The sequence below is a fragment of the Lycorma delicatula genome, chromosome 3, assembly GCF_047948215.1.
Source record: "Lycorma delicatula isolate Av1 chromosome 3, ASM4794821v1, whole genome shotgun sequence".
Lineage (NCBI taxonomy): Eukaryota > Metazoa > Arthropoda > Insecta > Hemiptera > Fulgoridae > Lycorma > Lycorma delicatula.
The window spans coordinates 83,241,044-83,265,967 of NC_134457.1; the positions used below are offsets into that span (position 1 = coordinate 83,241,044).

Sequence of the window (24,924 nt, forward strand, 5' to 3'; positions counted from 1 at the left end):
ATAGTTTTTGTTTCACACCAGTTTTTAGACCAAACAAATTGAAATTTTGCACAAATATCTGACAAGGTAACTTTCTGTTAAAAACTTTTCTACTATACCTGAAGAATATTATGACGGAACTACCATAAGAACTTCGTTTACAAATTACAATAAAAAGAATATTCGAATTCGGTGCATTTAAACAAGCGTAAAAAATATATACTGGTCGTAATGAGAATCTTCTAATTTTTATTACAGAAGTCTATCAAAATTGTTTTATTTTTCTGTTGGATGGCCAGTCTTGGCCGTTATAGACATTATTTAAGTGTCACGCAAAAGGATAAACGTCAGGTATGAAATGACTCTTGCTATAACCGGAACGTTAACTCTGTGCTGTTTTTTGTATCATACTCTGCCGATCTTTTCAATAACAAATTTTTACCGCTATGCGAAAGAACTATGCCAAAACTACAAAATTAATTTTCACTTGTTACTTTATCCACCGACCAGCCTATAATATTCATTCTCTATTGAACGTTTTCTAGTATTTAATTGTAATTTTGATTTTTTAATTTTTTTTTAAGCTGTGATAAAATTATTTACGGTTAATAATATTAGCTTGTTTTTAATTGTATTTTTTACTTTTTACCGGAAATGACAGCATCATTTATTGAATTATTGACGTACTTTAGATTCAAGAATATAGTGGGATAATGAACTGTCCGTTTATTGTTGCTGATAAAAGGTAAGGAACACCCTTCCTGTCAAACGACTTAGAGGTATATGACTCATTTCCTAATACGCTTACTAATTGTTCCGGACTGTTATTATTATTTAAATCCGCATCAATAGATTTTTGGTGTACAACCATATGATATTTCCGTAATATTATCATAGTGTACTATTTGCGTACAAATTGTATTGTTAGTTTGTCTTTGCTAGTATAGTAAACTTAAAGTATTAATTCTTTAAATGAAAAGTACGATTCTTTAAATGAAAATTGAAGTTAACTTATGTCGTAAATAATAATTAAATGGATGTTGACTAGTGTATTTCCATAAAGTTTATAAATGATATTTTATGAGTCACAAGCCCTCCTGAAAATGACATACCCGTTCTCAAGAATAACTAGCATCTCGTGCCAGGCTTACTTAGGAAAACGAGATGTGAAACGGTTCACATCTCGTGCTAAAATCACCGAAATGTAGGTAATATTCAGCTCCTGCAGGTGTCACAAGGACTGGATGTATAGTGAACATATTATTTTCATATTAGTTATTATATTTTCATATTATTATTATATTAGTTAACATATAATTTTCTCAGAGAAAAGGACTCTGACTTACATCTGTTGCACCTTAGAATCTTTATATGCATCGCAGACAGAAGAAACAACGAGACACATTGCAGGCAACAAATTACGTGTACCGCTTTCTGTCGAGAAACAGGATTTACTCGCCAAATTAATATATATTGCTAGAATCATCCCATGAATATCCATTGGTTATCCATTCCTATGATTCTTTCCAAATTCCTACCCTTAATTAAAATCTGGGCAAAGTGAACGTACGAGATCGAAGACGTCTTCCCTATTTTTATTCTTTACAAGAATAAAAATAACTGTTTTGTCTTGTTAATTATCGCGAAAATGTTAGAGGTAATAGATCAGTTATTCGATTTCTTAATTGGATTTTAAAAACAGCCTGCATCAAATAATATTATTGTTTTTTTATGATTAATAATAATTAAATGATTTATTTGTTAATTATTTTTAATTACTATTGGGGTTAGCTAATTTGTTGATAATTAGTCGACTTTCAATTCAAATTTTGCCCCGCTAGTTTTTTTTTTTAAGACTAACGACTAGATCATTCGTAAAATCGAGTTGAATTAGTTAATTTAGTATTAGATTCGGATAAATGGTTACGCTATCGGAAATAAAATGAAATGCTACAATTTTAGTAAAAACTTATTAATTTAATGATTTCCTCAGTTACGGCTTTTGAATATTACTTACTTGACAATGCTATTAAGAAATTAATTTTTAGGTTTTTTTTTAAACTTTTGAGGTGACTTTAGTGTCGTTTACCTATAGCCGCTATTTGCTGTGATCTATATCCGCATTTTACATACCCAAGTAATATTTCCTGGAGCGATCGTAGTTTGAATCGTAGTATCTGAATGTGGGATAGGTCGATTAGCAGATGGAAGATTATGGTATTGAACTATTCCGCTTTTCTTTATCGACAATCCTTCCTTTATAAGTGCAGTCGTGCAGAAGTAGCAGTTATCTGTATAGTTTTTAGACTCCCGCCAAACCATAGGCACAACAAAAGCCAAAGATCGTTTTTCATTTTTCAGCCATTCTCGTAGTATAACTGAACAAAAGTTATCCTGGTCCCCTACCTTCAGGGGTCAGGTTGCGTTTCTGTGACGAAAATGTTGTTTCACCACAAAATAGCAAAAATTAATCACTGAATTTACACATTTTCGTCACGTTTTGATTTAACAAAATGTTCACTTCAAAACTATGAAACTTACTCATAGCGACAGTAATAATGTTTATAATGTTTGACAACTCCAAAAACAAAATTACCCCCAAACTAAAAATGTAGATCGGGTAAAAGATGACATGTCATTGTATCTCCAAACCAAGAGCTAATCGGTCATTTTTATGGTGATTTTTTAATTCAGAGATAGAAATATTTAAGAATAAGCCATTTTTGAGCCCGAAACATTTTCATTGTTGGACAGTGTAATTAATCAAATAGTTAATGAATTTGTACATAATGTAAATTTCGTTAACTCTAAATATTTTGTTTGGATTTCTTTTCGTACCGGGCGTTTTCACAACCACCAAATTTCCTCCATTCCCTTAGTATCTAATATAGTAGACAATTATTTATAACTTAATGTGAATCGAGATAACTAGAAAAGAACTGTGTAATATACGGAGATATAATCACCGAGTGAAAATAAATAAATTCATATTAGATTCATCGAACTATTCATAAATAGATTCATCGACATTCATATTAGTAAAATATCTCTAGCGTTTCCTGGAATCTATGACAATACATTAATAATACATCCTTAATTTTTATCGTATTCTGTAAGAAATTGCGATCGAACTGCTGCTAACAAAAATGTTAGAAGGTCCAAATATTTTGATGTATATATAAGAAAGAGACTAGATTTATAAATGAAATAAAAGTGTATATTTAAAAAAAAAAACTTTTTTCAAAATAAATTTTGAACGAGATTACTTGTGCTCTATTTCCCTCCGCAGTCGTTTTCATCCAATGCTGCAGTAGAAAATTATGTTGGGATGTTGATTAGTGGTTTTTTATTTGTTTTATTTTGATTATGTAAAATAATCAATTTTACAATAATAATTATTATTTTTACAATAATAATTTTGATTATGTAATACCTTACCCCTGGTACATGAAGAATATATATACTAGTTTTCATAAAATAAAGGAATATATATGTATAGACAGTGAATATAAGTTTATATATTGTCTATGATTTTTTCTTGTCCTGTTAAAAGATTTAGTTTACTGAAATTTTTGTTGGGTTTTATGTCTGATTAATAGTGGCATACGATGAATATATGGTCGAATTGTGTGTTCAAAGTATTTTATAATATCGATAAATGTTTATTTGCTCACAATATAATATTTACTAGGAGAATTTATTTTGTAGAAGTGATAATTTTTATCCTTGTTAATTATTTTAATGGATTTACATGTCCTGTCTTTTATTTCTGGACTAAAACCGTACAATAGATTAATAACTATAATACGGAATAACTACTAATCGTTTATTAATGATATTTTTCACTTTCACGTATCTTGTTTCTGGACTTATTGTATTTTGTGAGTATTTTTTTCAATCATTTCTTTTTTAACAAAAATTTGAATGTTTTTCATCTGATGTAAAATGGTATAAATTGAAGAAAAAAAATGGCGTTCCCAAAAAGTATAATTAATATAGAACGGCAGATGTATTAATTTAGAAGAAATACTATTTACATTCCTTTTGTTTTACCCATCTTGGAAAATTATTAAAAATTACTATTACGAATGTTTTATTTCAAATAGAATTTTACTTGCGAAATAGAAGGTTATGTAATTCGCTTTATCTATAAGTAATGTATTAAGTGATCGAGTTAGTCCTCGTCATCGTTTTTACATGAATCATAATAATATTTATGATATGTTTATTTATAGTCTAGAAATAGAAATACTATAGAGGAAAAACGCATACTTTTTTACAGCTGTAATTGCATTATTTGAAGATGATAATTCATAATCGTTTGAAGTGATGTTCACTTTTGTTTTAATCGGAAGTAAAAAATTGTTAATTTGTTAGTAATTGTTTGATAAATAATGAAATTTAAAAGAAAAATGATTAACAAAAATAATTTCGAAGGACTTTTTTTATTACGCATGTGGACTTCTATGAAATGTAATACATATTATTATTTTTTTTTTAAATAGTTTTTTTGATAATTGTTTTTTTTTTAAATCGGATGAAAAGGAGCTGTATTTCAAAAGGAAATTGGTCTTGACAAATTTTAATAAAAAAGGTATTAATATGTTGTTTTCATCTCGTATAAGAAGATCATCATGCGTAATGGTGGTAAAGGCTCAACCCTAATCATAGCTAAGAAAAGGAAAAAAGTTCATATAAACATCGACTCGAAAACGCTTCGTTAGCGAGTTAACGGCTAGCGAAAGTTTTTGCCCGGATTCAGTTCCCTCGGGAAAATGAAGATTTCCTGAAATTCTGGGAATTTAAATTAAGGTGCGAATTTAGTTCTTTTTCATGGTTTTGATCTGAAAATATTAAAAAAAAAAAAATAAAAAATAAATGGCTCCTAGAAATGTACCTACAGTACTTTTAAAGATATCTGTCGTAAAACTCAATAATTGGGGGTAAAAAATAACACGTGTTTGGGTTCAATGTAAGAAAACGTTGTTAAGTTGTATTTTACTTTTTTTCGATTAGAAATGTACAAAATTTAATTTTGAAAAGATTCATATAAATTGCTTAAGCAAAAAGTAAATGCAGGATACTGAAATTTAACTTTAACAGCATGAAATAACTAGGTACGTTTTCGTTTCTCCCTCCTCCAAAAAAAAAAAAACGGAAATTACTCAAAATTCCACCTGGAAATTACTCAAAATAGCAAGAAATATTGATATTAACAATAAGCAGTTGGATAAATAACCCGATATAACCATTTAATGAAACTCAATATATGAATGGAAGGGTTGCTTTCACAAATCTCTCGAGTAGGCATGGTTAACTTATCGTTAACCGCGTCATTAAATTTTATTACGTGTTCCACAGCGATGGGTAGCAGGTTGAAAGTCTGCAACCTATCATGTCGACAGCTGACGCCGCGTATCCTGGTTTGATATCCCGAGATTGCTGATCGAATTTAAGTGCCATATGGTGATTGCGTGTTCTAATGACGTGAGTGACAACATGATATTTGTCCTCAGGTTGGGTTATCATCTTCAGTGTTCTGTGCCGTACTGTTAGGAACCCACAAGGATTAATAACTATTTCGACTAAGGGACTTAATTTTTTTTTTCTAAATCAGGATGCGAATACTTCTAAAACTACCTATTAAGAGGATAAAAAAATACACTATAAATTTTTGTAATATTTAATTTTGTCAGTCTGCCGTCTTGAATTAAATTTGATATAATATTAACTTTCCCGACTAGACCAATATATGCTTCTATAGCTCTAAGTCGAGAAAATGTATAATAGATCGGTGAAATATATTTTTTTAAGTTTTGTGCCTGAAGACATGAAAAAAAAAAAAAATTGATATAAATAAATTGTAAATAATTTACGAAAAAAGTTTTATTCCTATGCTCTTAGTCCAAAAAATCTATTTTTTTTTTTTACCTTTGTGCGTATGTACGTTGTCCTGTATTTGAAGTCTTAAAACTCCGGTTTCTGTTGACCAATTTTATTCAATCTTGGTAGACAGGTACTACTTCCGGGGGGGGGGCACCAGCATAAATCCACCAGCATTTATTAAATGTTTGAAAAATTGGTAGGATTGCTTTGGTCGAATAGAATTTCTAATCTTTACTGGGGCGCTTTAGCTAAAACGTTTTCTTACGAACTTTTTTTAAAACGATCACAAATTATCAAAAATTGTTATTTAATATTCACCCCCTCACAAAAAAAATTAATATATATTTTTTTCTTTTTTTAGCTGTATCTTGCTTCAGAAAAGGATTTAATGGGGTTTTTAATCTAAATTTTCTACATCAATAAGCCTTCAAACCACTGTGGTAACAAAAGATTTTTAATAAAAAATAATATATTTTTTTAATTATAACACAACACAGAACAATAGTCCCACCATTCATCGCTATTAAGTCCTCCTCAAGTATAGAAACAATAAGCTTTTTTTTTGTATTTATTTAACTACTAGCCGGCCTGTCTAGCTAGAAGCTGGACTCTCGGGGCTCAGGTCAGCCCAGGGGAATCCAGGAGTCAACTCAGGGGCTGCTCGGCGCCTCCCAGGTTCAATGTTCCTATCCCATAGCCGCAGAGCTCGCTTCGCTGGTCATTCCCAATTTTTCAGGGGGGCCGGCGGTCTGGACACCCGCATAGCTTGCTTCGGTCACCATTCTCATCTACCCAGTAGGCTCCACCCTCTCAACCCACCTCCCGCACTGTACGTTTTTATACATTTCCGAATAACCGTGACCTGTTACATCGAGAGTGTACCTGATGCATGCAAACGTTAGCCTTCAAGCTCCTTTGAATTTTGAAAATTGGACTTTTGAAAAAACCTTTTTTTGAAAATTGGATTGTTTGCAGAGATATTATAAGAGCATCCCATTGCATCTCCCAAAACAGCGCCCCAGGGACACTCATTTGTTATCAGTTGATGATTGTTCTAGCTTTCCACGAGGTGCTCGCACACCTCACCACTCTAACCTCACACACAGTCCCTACGGGAAGCCCATTATATTGTTAAACAGAAGTTTAAAAAAAATAATAAAAAAGACAGTAAAATCCCAAATCAAAAAAATTATATAAATTGAAAACAATAAAATATAAAACCTAGATAAAAAAGTCGTTAAAATTTATTTAATATTATTTTATTTAACATAATTGAATTCTATTATTTTTGTAATGTTATTCATTCGATTGATTCGAATCATTCTGTTCAAACCCAGCTCACAGTTCACAGTTCACAGTTCAATAACCCAGACTCACAGTTTAATAATTTAATTCGTTAAAGTTTGTGCTTCAACCGGCAAATCTCTATGAAGAGATATGAATATTTTTCGGTATGAATTATGTCTAAAAACCTTCTTAGTTTTGCCAAGAATCGTGGGTAAACATTTGGTTTAGATTGATCGAATAGTTTTTGGTTTATTCCGAACAAACAAAAAACCCTACCTCTTGATATAATAGTATAGAAATAGATATATCTTTAAATTATAAATAAATATTTTTACATAAAAATCTGGAATAAAAATCATAATTTTGGTTATTGTGTTTTAATAAAAGGATTTATTTTATCTTAAAGAGTTTTTTCTATTACATTATTTTAATTTACAAATATAGCTTAAAATGATTGAATTGTAAAATCTTAAAAATGAATTGTCGGTTATTTTTTTAAAATAAGGTAGAGTAGAATCGTTTTACTGAAAACATAGAATCGTTTTGTCATAGGAATATATTAAGTTCTTAAATTAAAAGGATAAGTTAATAATTTTCTATTTAAATACCTAAAATATGGTTAATTTTTAAGTATATTTTCTTAGATATTAAAACAGAGCACTAGCCAGAGGGTTGTAATTGGCTAACTTTTATTACTAGTACTGGTATATAAAATCAATTGAAAATCTTTTTCTTTAGATAAGAAAGTAAAGGTAAACTAAAATCACAATGCTAAACTAATTTTAATTACTGACTGAAGCAAGAGTTAGATTTTACTATTTTTCACGTTTCGTATATGTATAGCATTGTCGTTGTTAGCTTTTTAAAGTTGTTCTTTTATTAAAATGTCAATAATTGCAAAGAATGTTTGTGTTTGTCTTTGAGGTTTATTTATTTATTTTTTTTGTGTTTAATGCTATAACTTGATTTTTCTGTTATATTCGGGATTATAACAGTCCTTCAATAATCGATTAGTTTTATCCAATTAGTACAATTAAAATTACCCACCGGATTGGTCTAGTGGTGAACGCGTCTTCCAATCAGCTGATTTGGAAGTCGATAGTTCCTCCGTTAAGGTCCTAGTGAAGTCAATTATTTTTACACGGATTTTAATACTAGATTGTGGATACCTGAGTTCTTTGGTGGTTGGGTTTCAATTAACCACACATTTCAGGAATGGTCGAACTGAGACTGTACAAGACTACATTTCATTTACACTCACACATTTCATTCTCATTCATCATCTGAATTATTATCTGAAAGGTAATTACCGGAGGCTAAACAGGAAAAAGAAAGAAGAATACAATTAAAAATATACTGTGCCTTTAATATACTTTCGGTGACCAAAATGCACCTCCAAATCCGAATTTAAAATTAACGATTATTTAACTTTGTATGAATTTGATTTTCAGCGCCAGAATATTTTTATCAATAACCAATCAGTAGATTAAAAACCTTTAAATAAATTCGTTTGTTTTATTTATTATATCTTATCAAAAATAGTAAAATATATTCTATAAAAGACCTTTTGTAGCGCAGTTCTATTTTCTGAAACGGAAAAAACCAGTAATAAAAAATTGCGGTTTTCCGATTTTGATTATGCAAGTGCTTAAAAAATGTATATTTAGCTTTTGCCACCGGACTTCCTGGTTTGTCTATAATGAAATTTTTATTTATTTCGTAACCACAATTAACCAATAGGTTTTGCACTTTTATCATTATTTTTAAAGGAAAATCATGGAAAATGTTTTACCTGAGTAACCACTACGATTTCCTTAAAGAATAGTTGCAAAGTAGATAATAATAAATTTATTATAGAAAGAGTACATGATTTGCTTTAAACAATTGTCACAGTTACAGATTGTGTTTTTCATCTAATACGTATATTAACTTTGTGTGTGTGTTTGTGAGTGTGAATGTTGCGGTCTGGAATTTCCTCCAATTGTCATCGATTTTATTTACGTATATTGACCATTTTACATATTATGATGTACTGAAAAATTTTAACCTCACATAATTTGATAAGAAAAATTTACTTAGATCGTAGTTGTGGACTACCGTCGATTGCGGTATCATTTAAACATGGTATCATTTAGAAATCTTATTGTCAACAATTCGATACGTGATAAAATTATCGAACAGGAAAAATTGATAATAGATTGCTGTTTGGGTTTAAAATCGTATTTATTCCTTGTTAGTTCCTATACATAGGCGTATATTTCTATTCATATTCTGTAAACAAAGGTAATTTCGGATTAAAAAAAATTATATACAGCTGTATCTGTTGAAGATTATATTTGATTGGACCGTTAAAATCATAAGCTTCTGTGAAAATCTTCTTACTACAGTAAAATTTATCATGAATTTCTAAGCACGGCTTCTTGTACAGATTTTCAGAACATCACGTTTTCGAACACAAAAAAAGGGTTTTGACCGCAGAAGTTTTAATATTTATTATTTTTATTTTTGTTACCGATTTTCGTTGAAAGTTTTAAGTTTATGAAATCCAGTAAAATTGTTGTTGAGCAATCGTTGTAGCCGTCAGGAATTTCTGAAATTAGTTCCTGTAACTCTTTGTGTTTTAAATTCTAAATTTAGGAATTTTTTAAATTATTCTGCGAAATACATAGGCAATCAGTTGTTTGCCCGTAGACTGAAATAATGTATGGAAAAAAGAATTCCATACTGAGTGAAATGTTTTGGAATGGAAGAACAAACGCACATAACAAAAATTATTCGAATCACTGCTTACCGTACTTCTTGTATGGCTACTATAAATTTATTTGTCTTGACGATGATTTATAGAGAAATAAACCGTAATTTAAAAAAATAAACTTTAACTTTTATTATACTTTAAATATTATTTTATTATTAAAAATAATCGGTCTGCATTGTGAATCCCTCGAGAGTAGTTTTTGTGAACTCACCCCTTTTTTGTGTCCCTTCATCCATTCTATCCTACTTTTGTCGACGTAGAACTGACCGTGCTAGGTTCTTTATTGAAAAAATACCAGCAGAGCCGTGTTTGTTATGATTTAGTTTGGGGAGGGGCGGTGGACGCTTATGGTACACTCTTATTCTTGTCCGATGGGTATATTTTCTAATGGCTGAAATGCCTAATGGGTAAACCCGAGCATTCTCATCCGTCCTAAAATGCAGAATATATTCAGAATGGTTTTTTTCCCATTTTAACATTTGAAAGTCAATTTTGGTTAGGTTACATTTTTTGAATACCTGATATACTATTATATAAAGAGGAAGAAGGTTTTTGAGACTATGGAAGAGCATGAGGATCTATTTTACGATGCTATTTAATATAGGAAAGCTACTTGAAAGTTCAGATCTGCTTTTGAGTATGATCCTCAGTTGGATTATAATTATAGTAAAGATTTACAAATTGGTGCAATGATTAAAATATGCAGTCATTGTTTAAAAAATAAAATGAAAAGATGAAGTACCTGGCTTGGGTTGTTCTGGTGGGTAAGTTTTTACTTTCTACACTTAATGAGCTACCAGAACCAGTCAACAGTTTAGTTTTAGGCTCTCATCCTTTGTCAAAACATTTTCTCGATAATGTTGGAAAATACAACTCTTTATTTCAAATGATTTCTTTTGGTGCTAAACAAATTGTAGAAGGGTATTTTATGCTTGCGTTTAAAATTCAAAGTCTACCGTCGCATAGGAAGTTTATTACCAGTATATGTGGCGATCGCCAATTTATACAAATTTACAGTTTAACAACTGCGACCTTTACATAACAGACATTACTAACTTTATACTATGACGACCAGTTGTGATTTTAAATTTACTTTTTACATGATTTAATTTTAATGATATAAATTGAAGAATAACTTTTCCTGAGGATGCTCGAATGACCGAAAGTACTAAAAAGGAGACTGCAGACGAATTGTTGGTAATGTTGTATTTAATTTATTTATATATAAATAAATTTACTTCCTTTCCGATGCTGATCAAACTTCTCTTCTTACGAGTATTATTCCAAACTTGAAGAAGGAATTTATAACACTCCAGCAAGTTTTTCTGGAATGCAATAATTTTATCAGAGTTTAAGTTCAATATTGACAACACGCTTCTGGGAAACGCGGAAGATTTTAAACTACTAATTAATGCTGATCGTGTTAAACAACATCTACAATGCTCAAACTACTAATGGAGTTGTTGTTTTATTGGTCGATCAAGATGAAGGACCTAGAGCTATATAATCTTACATTGTGATGATCAAATGCTACGTTTGTCTGAGCTTCATCGCTCTTGTGATTCTTTACAAGAGCGATGAAGCTCAGACAAATCCTGATTCTTTCCTTTTGTTTTTGAAGGGTGAAGATTGTTGTTATATAACTATTCCGCTAAATAATGAACAAAATAAAACAGTTTTCTGTATGAAATTTTATGCTTATTGATTTAATAGTTCGAGGTAACATTGACAATTTTTTACATTATTTCAGAAACATATTTAATCAATATTGTGTTGACATGATAGCCAAAATGATCACTGAAAGCTTAGCCGTCATTCGTAAAAACCAAAAAAACATTACGTACTGTTGATTATCTTCGAGATATTGTGCAAGACAGCAATGTTAATGCTAACAACATGGGTCAAAGTGTCATATTTTCCTCATCTTTCAATGGTTCACGACGGTATATGCATGAGAAATCTCAAGATGCTGCGATATACTAGAGTAAACACGGGTGTCGAGATTTATTTAACTTTTACGTGCAACCCTGAATGGCCAGAAATAAAAATGGAACTATTCACTGGTCAAAAATCTACTGATAGACACGATATTATATCCAGTTTTCCGTTTGAAAATGAAAAAAACTCTTAAACAAAAATACGACCTGACGAAATCGATCTTATCATATTGCTAAACTCCCTGATAAAAATGTTGAACCATTATTATATGACATTTTTTGTAAACACATGTGTCACGGATCATGTGGTGATATAAATAGGTCATCATGCATGATAATTGGAAAACGTTCAAAAACGTATCCTCGAATGCACATTTACAACACTCAAACTGCAGATGACGGTTACCCGACTTTTCGCAGGAGAAGTCCAGAGGACGCAGGTCATACAACTTTAAACATGCAAGGTAACATAATTGATATTGATAATAAATGGATCGTCCCACATACTGTCATACTGTCCACTACTGTCATATTGCTTTAATGTTCACATAAATATTGAATTTTGTAACTCCGTGCAAGCGATTCGATATATCTGCAAAAATATTACCAAAGGTTCAGATCAAGAAACATTTTTTCGGTTGAAAATCAAAGAGATGAATTGAATCAGTACATTAATAGTAGATTTATATGTACGTACATCTGAGGCCGATTGGCGATTTTTTGAATTTCCAGTACATCTACGTTATCCCACTATTATTGTTCACTTAGAAAACCACCAACGTATTTATTTCATTTAACAAAATCTCCAACGAGTTCTTGACAGCCCGCAGATCACTCTTATTGCTTTTTTGGAACTTTGTCATTCTGATGACTTTGCTAAGACAGTGCAATATCCTGAAGTTCCTAGATACTATACCTATAATAATAATAATAATAAGTTTAGGAGAAGAAGCGCGATTTCCTGGAATCAAAAAGGATGCGGCTCTGGATAGAGTATATACAATTTATCCAAACCAAAGTGAATGCTTTCATGTGCATATGTTATGGCATAACATAGATGAAACATTGACATATTTCAGATGAAATATTGAGTAGAGATCTCATTGAGATTTAATATATTCTCGTTACGTTAACTGAGAAATACTTATGCGATTTCGGTTTACCAACATCAGCACGTGATAATCAAGATGTTATTTATTCTTATGATTCAATTTTAAGACTTTCTTTCGACTTCGATGAAAAGAAAGAATTTGTAAGTATTAATCTTCCTAAATTAGTACCAGATCAACGTCAACCGTTTGATAATATAAATTTCAGTGTTGCTAGCAACAAGGCACTGGGAAAACTTTCTTAATCAATCTGCTTCTTGCTCTCTCAATTAAAAATATTGCAGTCTGTGTAGCATCATCAGGAATAACTAGCTGCTGAATTTATAAGTAGTGGGAGAACTGAACATTCCACTTTTAAGTTACCGTTAAATGTTGTATGTGGGAAAGAATCTGTTAGTTCTGTTCGTAAAAATGGTCCACTTGGACAGATTTTGGAAGATGCTAAACTTATAGTGCGGGATGAATCAAGCTCATATTGAAGCCATTGATTGAACCCTTCGAGATATTAGATCATGCGGTAAGTTAATGGGTGGTATAACTTTCGTTTTTGCTGGAGACTTTCAGCAAATATTGCCTGTCATCGCGAGAGGAACTAGGGGTGATGTTCAGGCATGCCTTAAGTCATTGCCCTTATGGAAATTTGTCCTCACTATTAACTTAAGAACTAATATGAGAGTTCATCTTGGTAGTGGCAATGCTAACTTTCCCTTACAACTATTAAACTTTGGAAATGGGACAATTCTTCACAATAATGGTTACATTTCTGTTGATGAAAACATCGGTACCGTTGTGCATACAGTGGATGATCTCATTTCCAATATTTATTTTACAACAACCGTACGAGTGGCTTTGCGAAAGATCTATCTATATATAACTTGTCGAAATATTTTTGCATTTGAAATTAATAATATGATTCTAGAAAAAGTTCAAGGGCAAAGCAAGGAATATCGATTTGTAAATTCTATAATCAGTACTGAAAATGCAGTCCACACTGTCCTCCAGAATTTTTGAATTCTCTTAATCCTCCAGGATTTTCAGCTCATAGTCTCAATCTTAAAATGGGAGTTCTGATTATTTTACTAGGAAACCTTCAACTCTCCAAGGTAATGCAACGGCACGAGGTTGCAAATCAAGACTTCGCGAAATCACATATTGAGGCTACTATTTTGACAGGTCTAGCTGCAGGAGAACATACTCTTATACTCCACATCTCAATGATCTGGAGCATCACCAACAGATTATCCATTTCAATTCAAGAGGCTGCAATTTCCTATAAAACTTTCGTTTGTTTTAACAATCAATAAAGCGCAACACATCGGTATTGATTTACGATCAGACTATTTTTCTCATGAACAGTTTTATGTTGGACTTTCCGGAACTGGTAATTCGGAAAGTTAATACATTCTGCTGACAATAAATCAAAAAGCCGCAGAAAAATCATACACCCGGAGTTCTATCAATTTAATACTGTTAGAAAATGGGTTGCTACATTATAATCTTAGGCCAAGCCGAGACGGGTTAATTGCTATATATAAATAAAATAACATGTAATTGATCAACGCCCAATGAAAACTGCTAAAAATAAATTGATAAAATAAAATTGTGTGCACTTTCTTCTTACGGTGTAAGTGCATACTAAGTAAATTCACTTTGAAAATCCGAGTTTAATGGGTTAAAATGGAGTAACAATGAAATTTTTTTTAATTTCTCGGGTACAGACGTAGATATCAACTTAATTTTTGGTATCAATCATAATATGAACATCTATTGATTTCTTTACATTTTTTTTATAATTCAGAGATTAAAAATGTTAAAATGAATTTTTACTTTTTTAAAATTTCTCTGTAAAAAATGAAGAAGCCACCTGATTTTTGGTGAGTGTTTTCTTCATGTCAATAAACCAATTTCTAGATTTTTTGAAATTCGTCCTTGAAAGGGGATGAAGAAAGATAACAAAATTTTGAACAACGATTGAAAATTTTCCCAATCGACTATAGTAAACTAGATATTCAGTAAATTTGGGGTTGCAACTACTCTACAGTTAAATATTTAAAAACCATTTTAGGGTTCCTTTTAATTCGGATTTTTTAAGGGGTGCGAAGGTATACGGCGCTATGGCACAACCAACACACCACTACCACCGTAATTGTATGTGTGATTGGCTGCCCTTATCTCCGGTTATTTTACTCCATAAAATAAAAGAATTGACCGTTACGGGAAACGCAAGTAACCATACAGCGCAGGCGAAGCTGCGACGGGGAGCTGGTGTTTTTATAACAAGAAAAACTATTTATTTATAATGAAATAATCCATTTTTTTTAAAAACATTAAAATTACAATATAATTAACATAACTTAAATTTTTTTTCGGTTTGTAAACATTGATCAGTAAAATATTGATTTTAAACGATAGACGTTTGTTTTGAAAACCTGTCACTTTTTAACGTAATGATTAGTTTAAAGGTAGAAGGAAAGAAAGACTGCAAGGAGTTGAAATATTGAGTACCTTTAGTGTAGGTAGAACAACGATTATTTATTAAATACTTATTATTAAACTGAATATAAATATTTATTTGTGTTTATGCTCAGCGGTTCCATTTTTATTATGAAATATTTATAGGTTGTTTTAGAGATTTATTCTTTCGCTTTTCAACGTGTTTACGGGGCGGCTACGACAGTGAATGTTTATGAAATATTGGTACGTTTAATGTTATAGGTTTTCAACAGAATTTATTTGACTTTAACAGGTCCTGTCCAGTTATTCTTCTTTTTTCTTTTGTATCCTTCCTTTTTTACACACAGTAATCTATTAAACAAGAAAATATGCATCAAATTCATAACTTATTTACATATTCATTTAACAACTAAGGGCTGACGTCCAATTCAAATAACTTTGGTTTCGATGAGGGTCATGAATTGCTTTTTAGCGTACAAATAATATCTAGTCTAATGCGATTCGAGCCCTAAACCTTCAGAAAGAGATGCAGAAACCATACCGCTCCACCTCGAAGATCGATATAGCTTCCAATGACAGGAAGCAGAAGAATACTTTTTGGCAGACTAATCTCCTGTTCAACGCATGCGCACTACACTTTATACTTCCTTGTGTTGGTCTGCTAATGTAAGTGATTGTGGTCTTTCTGACGCGACCGTAGTAGACTAATACCGTTTCGTAAACCACCGATAGATATAAATGATTGGAGTCAGGGTGCTTCTGATGACGTCACGGGGACCCTCGAGGTATGTGAGGGCGCGAGATGAGTGAAGGGCACTTGATGCGTAACGCACGTCCGGGTCTTTGTAGGTCAGGGACGGGAAGGGTAGCTTTCCTCAGGAGGGCGTTTCGGCCACCCGGAAGAGGGAGTCGGAAAGTCTCAGTGAACTAGTGGAGACTCCGATGGGGACCCCAGGTGGGGTTAAGACAGGGTGGGCAATCTGCTGCCACGTCACTACGGGAGTAACTAGATGGTAAACCGAAAGACGGATGTTCCCGTTAATTAACGTTAAAAAAAGATATAATTGATTACACCCCGTTAATAAAATTATAACCTATTCAGCTGTTTGGTTTAATTGATTACTTTTGATTTCCTATTATTTTGAACTTAAAAAAACTTTCTAAAAGTACGTACATTAATACTTTGTTCATCGGTTTACCCTGTTGGTCTGTAAATTAGTTAATTTTATTTTTTCCAATTCGTTGGTTTTTTCGTTTATCGTTTTAAAATATTCGAGTACATTTATTTGTTTGCGCAAATAAGTTGGAAATAAGTGCGTGTTTGTGCGGGACCTATCAATTAAGTCAAGCAATCGTCAAGTTTACACAAGTACTATGGATTAATTAAATCAAGTGCCTATATTAAAAAAAAGGAAATTTTAGATAAATTTTTATAAATGTTGAAATGCTATTTGTTCGTCACTTTTGTGGTTAATTGACTCCTTTTAGATTAATTGTTGGTTATTATTTTAAATAATAAACCGCGTGTTTTTCGTAAAAACTAGAAGTAATGAAACATTAAGTCGTTTCAAGTCTTCTTCTTTGCATAGTCGAATATATTCGTACTCAGCTAGCTGTCTGCACGAGTACGGTAAAACTACCGAAATGCAGACAATATTCTGCAGTAGAAGTGACTTTCACATGTACCCAAGGAAACTGGATACATATCGTATTTTTTTAAGAAGACAATTCTTGTATTTCAAATGATTTACGATGCACCACAGTCGTAAGAAAGAGTTATACAGAGATTTTAAAAATAAAACGTGACTTTTTCCGCGGAAAAGATTGTTTTTAAAACAAAAATACTGCTTATATTGAATGTCAGTAATTATTTACCTCGTACATTACTTTTATAACATAGCTGATATAATTGTATTGTCTGTATCTCATTACTTAACAAGGTATTTTAATGATAACAAAGTTTTGCTTTAGGAGCGCGTGGATAAGATAATTTGTTATCGGATAGGTTTATTTAAGATAAATTATTAGCTTGTGTTACTTTCATTGTTATCTAAGGAAAGACCTCTTACAATCGTAATTTTATATAATCGTAATTGGTTAGTAGACTTTTGAACATTTAGGTATGCTGTTTTAGCTTCTGTTTTATAAAATACCGGTCGTTGGTTTCATGCTATACTGTCTACTCTTCGTTCATTTATATCCACTAATCGAACTGACGAAAGCCTGCCGAATTATTAAATTCCGTTTATTTAATCACAAAATCGATCGAATATGCTGTGTGTTAATGATATTCATAATCGTGTTATGTTGTGGCCTGCGCCTGACGCCAGTGCTGATAAAGGGTGGTTTTGTAACAAATTTCCCTTCGGTAATATATCGATGCTTCACTCGGTAAATGTTGTATTATTGTAGGTTACTTTTAAATAATTTCTGTACTTCGTGTCTGACGTGTTTGTACATCAATTACAAGCGAATATATTCTGATTTTTTTTTTTTGTTTTTTTTTTGTTCTCATATTCTAGTTTGTGAACAAATCATAACAAATATTTTGATTAACAATATATCAAATTTTTAAATGGTGATAGCTACTTAATCGATATGTTTGTATTTTAGAGAGGTGGTGGGAATTATGATGTAGTTTTACCAGTGTTAGATTTTAAATTAAGTTCAATCTTAACATTATTAAAAGTAGGTTCTAAAAAGAATTCTTTTCTTTCTTTATCAAATTTTTTTCTCTTAACCTTGTATATTTTTTGCATTATTTTAATAAAACGTTAATTTTAACAATGAATAGTATTTATTATTTTTTATCGTTTAATTTTGCAAAAAATGGGGGGAAAATGTACTTGCAAATCACTTTTCTTCTCATGAAATATTTTATACTAGCAGACCCAGCAATGCTTTACTATTACTACATTTTAGTATATATAGAGATTAAATAAGCACAAATGAATGTTTGATAAAACATTAAAAAACTGGACATAACGGAACTTCACAAAATTTAACCTTTCACTTTATGAGTCAGAATGTAAATAAATCCAATTGTTAAAACAGCACTATCTATCGGATTTTTTAATTCAGTCTACTTGCAAACGCAGTAGTCTGTTCAAAATACCACCAACTTTCTTTCTACTGGTCAGATCGAGGATTTCAATAGCTTTAAACCTTCTTCGGACAAAACGGACCGTTCTGCAAAAACCCGCGCGTAAATTGGTCCAATAGTTTTTTAGCGGACACACATACGAATGCCTTTTGTACATATAGAAGAAGAAATTCTGTTTGTATATTTGTTTCGTAAATATCTCAACACTAGCACCACCTATTGGGTATATGTTTTGCACAGATTTTTCTTTTCACGTAAATATTATTTATTCTGAATATAAGCCAAATCGGTCCTTAAATACAATGTTTCTAAATATCTTACCCCCAGGGCCACCTAGCGGCTCCATGTTTTGCAAAGATATTTCTTTTCACATACCTAATGTATATTCTCAATATAAGGCAATTCGGACCAAAATTCAATTTTTAAAAATATATCGACCCCAGCGCCACGTAGTGGGTCCATTTTTTTCCAAAATATTTATTTTGACGTAATTAATATATATTCTGAATATGAGCCAAGTCGGACCGACCATAAATACAATTTTTCAATATATCTGGACCCCAGCGCCACCTAGCGGGTGCAAACTAATTCAGAAACCTTCGGGTGTGCGAACAACTCACCAAAGATTTTTCGCAATCACATGGAATGGTATAGGAACGCATACGGGACAAACAAACATTAATTTATACATATATATATATATATATATATATATATATATAAAGATTTAGATTTTTTGAGGTTTTGTATTCAACGGTATCATTAAATAAATATTAAAAAAAAAATTTTTTTTGTTTTTATAAAACAAAAAAACACTTCACTACCATTTGCGGCAAGTGATAATTTGACGCACTCTTTCAAATTCAATCTAGTTTTAACAATGCTTACAAGAATACAAGAATTGAAAGGTCTTGCGTAAATAATTCTCCATGAGATATTCTAAATAATAATTAAAACAACATTTGAAGTATTAATGAGGAAGTGTATGTTGGAGATCTAGTTATTGCCCTGTAATTTATCTGTGTTCATTTTTACGAGTAATTATGAATTTGATGTAATAAAGAGAATTGTTAAAAAACGACGCGTATTGTTATTTTTCAAATAAAACATAGATTTTGTTAATGCCTTTACTCTTCTTTATTTTTTGTAAAATACATTATTTGTTGTAAGAAAATAACTTTGATGTTATTTGTAGCGAAATTGATTGTATGAAATTAGTCTTTGTCCTAAAGCAGCTGTTCAGCGTTGCTTTTAGCATGTTTTGTGTAGTTCTAATTAATTTTAACCTGCTGTTGGTAACCCAGCCGCGCATTAAAACTTGATTAATGAAGAGGTTATATGAATTTTATCATTTTTATGTCAAAGTAATTATATTTAAGTTAATTGTTCTTCAGCTAATGATTTTTACGAGCTAGTCACATCACTAGCTTGTGTGACTATTAAGTCACATCACTAGCGTCCAAAAGTCATTAGACTTTGGGACGCTAGCGATGTGTAAAGTGGAACGCAATTATTGTTCTACTGTCATTTTGTTGTAAATGCTACTCGCTTGGCACAGATTTATTTAGCGAACGAATTGTGGAAAATAAAAATGAAATTAAGTACGTAACCTATAAAAAATTGTATATACATATAGTGACAGGAAGTTATGTTAATGCTGCTGTGTTGTCCAGCACAACGTGGTTTTAATTGTAATGTTCTGTTATGTACTAACAATTGTTTTCCGGTTTTATTATACTACATACTCGCTGCAGTTTCATTCATGATAAAAACATTTAGTTACATTATGAATAAAACAATATGTTATTCAATGTAACATGTGTTTATGTTGCTATTTTACATAACGCGTAATGAAATTTTATTATTTTTTAATTAACAAATTATAATAATTTTTACGGTTTCTTTGGTTTATGACAAGTCGATGTTAATATTGTTAAAATTATAATGTGCATTATTATTCAAAAGTAAATGTTCATTAATTATAATTGTGTTAAAAGAATACGTACAGCAATTTTGCTAATTATCGTAATGTATTATGTTTATTCATTTTGAATTATTATAAATTTGCTATTTAAATTATCTTTGAACGGTACCGATTTTGACCTACTATATTTTTAGGTCACTGACACTCAAACAAATTTCCTCAGATAAGGAACTTTTTGAATGCCCTTTGATCTCATGTTTCTAGAATGAAAAAAACGTTTATAACCTGGTTTTACGAGGGTCATTCAATAATTAGAGACAAATGGCAACGAAAAAACTATTTAATAGAATAAACTGTAAGTGTCTGATGTTCAAGTTGGCACCCCAGATATAGAAAATATCAGCTGTTTGAAAAGATTTTTCATTATTATTACCTCTTTTGTTTATTTTTAAATGTCGGTCTCCGCCGACAAAAATGTGTACCGTGGATTAAGACAGCTTGCTGTGATAAGAGTTTTATTTTCTGAACATGTAAAACGATGGAAATACAGTGGAGAAAAATGTATTACGGTGAAAAGTTGTAAAAGTACCTCTAAAAATTTATATCGGGCAGAAAAGCGTCACGGAGTTTCGTTGTAACTTTTATGGTCGAAGTTTGATTGACCTTTTCCATAAACGCATTAATGATTTTATTTGCGAGGACAGTCGCGTAAAAATTTGGGGACCTGCTGAAATTTGTATTGCGAGTCGGCCATTATCCATGAAATGGATAATGGCACTGTCCATTATCCATGAAAAGTTGAATGAAATGGTCAAGAATGCGGCAAAAGAATGGTTCAGACACCAAAATGAAAAATTCTTTACAACTATAGGCTTACAGAAATATGGGAAAAGCATCTAAATGTAACCGGGGATTATGTTGAAAAGTGATTTTAGTTCCGTTTTTTTTAATTAATAGAATCCCTACAATAACTTTTTTGTTGAGATTCATGTAAAAATCTGCGGGGATCTAGAGCGTAGGCATAAAATTGTGGTGCAAATTTTTTTATGTTTCATAATAGTATGAACTAACGTGCTTTCATGTTCCATTGCAAACTTACGTAAATAAACGTCAAACGGTAGCGGTACTTGACCAGTCAAGAAAAGAAATATGTCGATTGTACTGTTTACAATGAGACGATACAGTCCGGTACAATTTTCATCAGTAGGAAATATACTGCATAATTTTTAAGCTACAAAAATAACATCGATAACTATTAGAAAAATTATATAGAACGTATAAAATATATACCTTATTCAGTAGAGGTTTTACCGAACTGCTTTACTTAAAATTTTATCGAAATATTACCCGGAAAGGATAATGACAGTACGCCAAACAAATTGGTGGTGGTCATATTAGTTGTTAATGCACAAATATATAATTGCACAAACACATATTTTAAAGTACACACACACACACACACATATATATATATATATATATATATATATATATATAGAGAGAGAGAGAGAGAGAGAGAGAAAGAGAGAGAGAGAGTTTTATTCTATTTTATCCTTAACGGAAATAAAAAAGGGTGAAAATCTTTTATAATCAAATTATAATTGAATAGAAAAACCATAATTTTCACTTAGTCATTTCTGAATTTTAAAATTAAAAAATTCATATTTCGGTAACGGATTGAAATATTTCAGCCAAATTTGGTACTTATCTAAACTGAAAAATTTATTCCAAATAAATAAATGTGGAAACTACGTTCTCCGGTGTAAAAATGACAGCCTGGTTAAGTTATTTATATGTTAAAATAGTTCTGCATATGAATTATTTTAATTAACTGAAAACAGGTTTTATTTACTTATTTTTAAATAAGAAAAAATAATAAGAAATTACTAATTAACGAAAAATTTTTTATTATCAATAATAATACTTTACATCTGCTACTATCACATGTCATGCCACTTCAATCAAGAGTACTTCTTTCAATTGATTTTTTATTAATTTGTAGTAGAGACAAAATGTGGCTTTAAATTGTTTCTTAATTTTGGAATTTGACTTTTTTCTTTTAATTTTTCTACCACAAAGTAATTGGTTAAAATGGTATTTGAATATACACCTGATATGTCGTTTTTATTTTTTATCTCAAATAATTTAGAAAATTAGGGTTTAGACAATTAAAAGGTACCAATAACTCAAGGCCAATTAGATGATTTCCTGTAAATATTTAAAAAGGTATATTTTTGAAATATCTATTTAGATTGTTCGTAAAATTTTACTCGCACAATCATAAACAAATATGGAAAATCTCTGTGGAATTTCTATTGAAGTGACTTAAGATTGAAACAGGAGTGTAGCCAGTGAGTGGCTGTGTCGGTATTATATTAATATCCATTCCTTGAATTTTCGGTGGAAATAATTTAATTTTATTTTGCTAAAGAAAACTCAGCGAGTGGTTCGCGGTCGCCTCTATCCGGTACTAATTCACGGCCTTAATTTTATACCTAAATCGTAGATTTGTAAGATGTACAAATTTTTAGTGAAACCAAAAAGAATAATGGTTTTTAAAGTAAGTTATTCCAACTGCGCTAAAAATAGTACTTCATGAAACGGTGTATTTGTGAATCTGTGTAATATTAATAACAAATTACGTACGGCAAGCCAGTAGTATGAGATTAATGTTAAGCAGTTTCCGTTTAAAATTAATGGTATATTGATGAAATAATTTTTTTATACCGTTAGATGATTAGATTATAATCTAGTGTTTTTTCAGTGCGAAACGGGATGTATTAAATTAATATCTAGAACGGGTCTCTTTTGAAAATAGTTTTCACGGTTTCATCTGCTGTTCGCCCGTTCTTAAAGCCACGTATTGAGTACCGGCGAACGTTCGTCAAGTAAGAATGCGGTAGCATTAATTTCTTTAGAATAGCCGGTGTGAGCGGCCCCGATGTCAAAATATAAAAAAGAGTCCCTTCTGCCTATCGTTAATTAAAGGGGGCTGGATATAAGATTCGTACATCGGCTGATATTCCGTGAATTTGTTAGCCGATACACGCCGGACGGCCGATTCTTTATTATTCCCTTTTGTTGTTCGTTAAGCGCCCCGACTTGCTGCGTGATGGTGGTGGGGAGCTCGGTTATTTCCGCTGACGTTCGGTTTGTAGTGGGTCTTACGGTCGGCTGCCTGCTTCCGAGTGACAGAGCTTCGTTGACCATCGAACGGTGCAAGGCGTGCTAGTTGCACATGGCTCCGCGTTTTATTAGCGGTTATAGTACACGTTTGTCATTTTAATATTTTTATGCGTTTAGTTTTAACTGCTTGTCCTGATCGCAATGGGACAGAACAGTATTGAACAGTGTTACGTGAAAGAGTGAAGAGTGCCGTCCGTCGTGATGCTAGATTATTTTTTGTTGTGTGGTGTACAGTGACATGTACATAACTAGTACTATGTGGTTGTGCTCTTTATGTGGACTGTCAGCGACTTCACGGTTTTACAGGTTCCTCGCCAGGTTTTCAGGTACCGTATCGTTTTATCACTGACCCTTTTTGTAGCGATATAAATAATCTGTTTGTTTGTGTATTTTTGTTATCTATTTACCGGTAAACAGTCGGCGTGTTTTCATAGTAAATGAAGTATTTACTTTTCGTTTATATGAAGTACCGGTATAATATAAGGTATGTTTATTTTGTAATCGATACTTTTTTTTAGATTGATTACAAATACATTTCGAGTACTTAACTATACCAGTAGATAAACTTAACACAATCATATCTATTCGTCAAAATTTACCGTCTTGTTCTTATTCTATTATAATTTAAATTATAAACGTTTTTAATTATATATTATCCGTATGTTTTCTTTGAAGAGCTTTCTAAATCATTATCTCGTTTTTATTTATACAATAAACTTAGTTTTAATTTTTTTTTTTTATTAATATTTCTAAGTACATAGGTTGATGTTAATTATTTTATAATATATGGATGACTACTTTATATAAATAAATACTCTTTCTAAGGTGTTAATTTATTATTAACATTGATCCTCTGTTGTCGAACACTTCTTTTTTTATGTTTGTTTGATTTTTTATACAATTTACTTTTTATACAATTCACAGTTGGCAGAAGTATTTATTTGAACGATTGAAGTAATGACTGAAATATGTACGAAATTTCTACTTTCTATTTTTCGTACGGTATGTGTCCTTTATTGTATCGGCAGTTCTTAAAACGGTACTCAACTGCTACTGCCAGTTATTAATCCACGTTATTGCATCGTAGTTAATTCTGTAATATTATGAACTGTATCTGTGTTACAATCTCATCGTTATAAAATCATATTAAACAATCTCTTTATAACAACACGGCAAGTTAAAATTATTTTTTGACCCTAGGCGTTTTTAAAACGCATTAAAAATTATTTAAATATTAATCAGAGCCGATGCTCTACCTGTTTTACAATAAAATTTATTCAGCATGAAAATACAAAATATAAGAT

The 24,924-nt window shown here is 31.2% G+C and overlaps 1 protein-coding gene across 5 annotated transcripts in view; it reads left to right on the forward strand.

Moving 5' to 3' along the window:
• The window catches only part of LOC142321750 (protein spitz-like), a 429,978-nt gene that overhangs the window by 244,610 nt on the left and 160,444 nt on the right, over positions 1-24,924 (forward strand). The window contains exon 1 of one of the 5 annotated variants that reach the window (XM_075360095.1): positions 23,648-23,946. The exons of the other annotated variants lie outside the window; for them this stretch is intronic. The gene's annotated coding sequence lies outside the window, so the exon portion shown is untranslated. Of the gene's footprint in view, positions 1-23,647; positions 23,947-24,924 lie in introns of those variants that run through there. 5 annotated transcript variants of the gene reach the window in all.